The sequence below is a fragment of the Ovis aries genome, chromosome 14 (genome assembly GCF_016772045.2).
Source record: "Ovis aries strain OAR_USU_Benz2616 breed Rambouillet chromosome 14, ARS-UI_Ramb_v3.0, whole genome shotgun sequence".
NCBI classification, from domain to species: Eukaryota; Metazoa; Chordata; class Mammalia; order Artiodactyla; family Bovidae; genus Ovis; species Ovis aries.
Window position 1 is genome coordinate 8,378,026 of NC_056067.1, and position 3,361 is coordinate 8,381,386.

General features: G+C 36.1%; 1 pseudogene; it reads right to left on the reverse strand.

Moving 5' to 3' along the window:
• Window positions 1-428: 428 nt before the first annotated feature.
• On the reverse strand, window positions 429-2,804 carry LOC114117821 (programmed cell death protein 10-like; annotated as a pseudogene).
• Between the last annotated feature and the right edge of the window lie 557 nt (window positions 2,805-3,361).

Consider the following 3,361-nt stretch of genomic DNA (forward strand, 5'->3'; position numbering starts at 1 on the left):
ATATATATATATATATATATGCATATTTTCAAGTAAAGAAATATTTAACAGATGTAAACTATTTATTGAATATTTGGCAGCAAACGTTGTTAAAGTACTATCTTGTAGCATATCACTTTCAAGTTAAAATGTCAGAAACAAACCTCAATATTTATAATTCTTTCAAGGAAAGTTATATAATGACATGTAAGGCATAAATTCTTTTGGCTTAGCATTCTTAAAAGAATGATAATAGCAAAAGTGATGTAAAATCTTCAGACTGATTATGATTAAGCTATATTTTACAAAAACATGGTATAATATGCCAGTAATCCCATTCAACATTCTGGATTATTAGATCCATTCAGAAGGGACTGATAATTTATACAGTCAAACTTTAAAGTTTATGGATACAGACACTCCAATGCTGCCACTGAGAAGTATATCTGTTAACATATACAACTTTCAGGCCATAGTTTTGAGGTCTGAAGTATCAAGTCAGTTTGATGAATTAGTTTGTTGGCACTTATGAACACATTTATTACCTTGTCATCTTTAAAACAGGTTTTCAGAGTACCACTGAAACTTTTGGAGTACTTCACAGACCCTTTCTTTTGGTCTTCAAGTGCCCTGTGGTTCTGGTACTGATATTTCTTGAAGACACTGATCACTTTTTATTTATTTATTGCACGTGCTATATCCTTGACTGTCTGCAGAAACCTCACTCTGTCATGTATCTCATCTGGGATCTTACCGAGAATTTGTTTAAGGGCTTGTGCTTTTTCATTTAGGTCTTGGAATTCTGGCTCTGGTTGTTTAATCATATACTCTTCTACATCATCAGCTGTCATTTAAAGAAGGGACTCTGTGAAGTTGACTTCTACACTTTTTTGTCCCTAAAATTTTCATAATGATGTCTTGTATGAGTCATGGGATTTCTTTTTTTCAGCCTTGATGAAAGCTTCTCTCAGTGTCTGAGCTACAGACAGATTTACTCATTTTATCTCATTAAACACAGGATACATGACTGCATAGAGGGTCATAGAAACCACAGAAGTGGTCTCAGCTTCATCTATTCCATTGTCACCCTCACTGAAAAGCCAACCCCTTAGGGAGAACAGCATGAAACTGCAACTGAATCATAGATCTCTGTCAACATCTGTCTCTTCCTTCTACAGTGCTGCTTGGCTACTGAGGCACTGACTTCTCTTCCCATCTTTGGAGCCCTCTTCCTACCGCATTTCTATTTGATCATCTCTCAGTGGACATTTAGGTTGTTTCCATGTCTTGGCTATTGTAAATAGTGCTGCTGTGAACATAGGAGTGCATGTGTCTTCTCCAGATATTTGCCCAGGAGAGGGATTGCTGGATGACATGGTAGTTCTAGTTTTAGTTCCTTAAGGAACCTGCATACTGTTCTCTATAGTGGCTGTACCAATTTGCATTCTCACCCACAGTATAGGAGGGGTCCCCCTTTCCCCACGCCTTCTCCAGCTTTTATTGTTTTAGACTTTCTGATGATGGCCATTCTGACTGGTGTGAGGTAGTACCTCACTATAGGTTTGATTTGCATTTCTCTGATAATGTACGATCTTGAGCATCTTTTCATGTGCTTTTTGGCCTGTCTTCTGTAGGTCTTCTTTGGAGAAATGTCTATTTAGATCTTCTGTCCATTTTTTGATGGGTGACTACAGGATGCTTAAAGCAAAAATCATACCCTTGTGTTGCAAGGTCTATATTCATAGATGGAAGAAAAAGATATGTGAGTATAGCACAAAGTATGAGGAAGGATAAGTGGAATTGTGCTGTTGTGGGAGAACTTCATTGCTAATTAAGAACTTAATATTATTTTAGGCTGGACTGCGATAAATTAAATGTGCATATTGTGAACTCCAGAGCTGTTCTGTTCAATACAGCAGTCACTGGCCACATGGGGCTACTAAGCACTTGAAATGTGTCTAATGAAACTGAGGAGATGAGTTTGTCATTTAATTACTTAAATTTAAATGAAAAACTGAAGTGGTGTATGCATTCTTCTATGAGGCACCATTTTATTGTTTTTACAGAACTACCTTTCACTTTAACAGTTATGATTTGCTACAGGTATAAAAATTCAGATCAGATTTCAAAGATAGTATGAATGTAATTTTAGAATCTAAAATATCATATTACACATTAAAGTGATAATATTTAGGTTATGTTAGGTTAATATATCATTAAATTAATTTAACTGCTTTTAAGTTTGGTAATCTGTGAACTAAAAATCGAGATATTCTGTAAATGTTACATGTGTGGCTCACATTGTATTTCTAATAGACAGTGTTACTCTAGAGAAGTTACTAAGGAAAATAACACAAAGTGATATAGTTCAAAAGTCAAAGGAAAGAAAATACAATACTAAAAAGTACTCAGTTTACTCAAATAATAATGGAGAAAAGAAGGAACAAAGGAACAGATGAAATATTGGGTTGGCCAAAAAGTTCATTTAGGTTTTTCTATAACATTTTATGGGACAATCCCAGTGAACTTTTTGGCCAACACAGTAGATGGAGTAAATGGAATAAATGGCAAGGGGATAAAAAATGGTGGACCTAAACATATGCTAACAAACAACTACATTAAAGAAACAGAACAGTACATTACAAGGCAGAGCTGTCAGGTTAGATAAAAAGTAAGACCTAACTATATGCCATTGGAGAAGGCAATGGCACCCCACTCCAGTACTCTTGCCTGGAAAATCCCATGGACGGAGGAGCCTGGTGGGCTGCAGTCTATGGGGTCGCTAAGAGTCGGACATGACTGAGCGACTTCACTTCACTCTTCATTTTCATGCATTGGAGAAGAAAATGGAAACCCACTCCAATACTCTTGCCTGGAGAATCCCAGGGATGGGGGAGCCTGGTAGGCTGCCGTCTATGGGGTCGCACAGAGTCAGACACGACTGAAGCGACTTAGCAGCAGCAGCAACTATATGTCATTCGTGACAGAAACAGTTTAAATATAAAGACATAGATTGGAGGTAAAACAGTGGAAGAAAATACATAAGGTTGACAGTTTAAGAAAGAGGATGCAGCTATGTAAATATTATACAAAGTAGATGTCAGGTCAGACGAGGATTACCAAAAGTAAAGTGGGTATTTCATATTAATTAAATTGTCAGTTTGTTGGGAAGACTTAACCATCATATATGTTCATGTACCTGTTAAAAGAGCTTAATATTTGAAGCAAAAAATGACATAACTAAAGTGATAAATGGAAAAAGTCCAGAATCACACTGGGATATTTTATTACTGTTCTCTCAGTAATTGTTAGAAAAATAGAATAAATTAACTTCACAAATGTTGTTATAGAAGTGACATGGAATGAAGAGGGATGATATTTG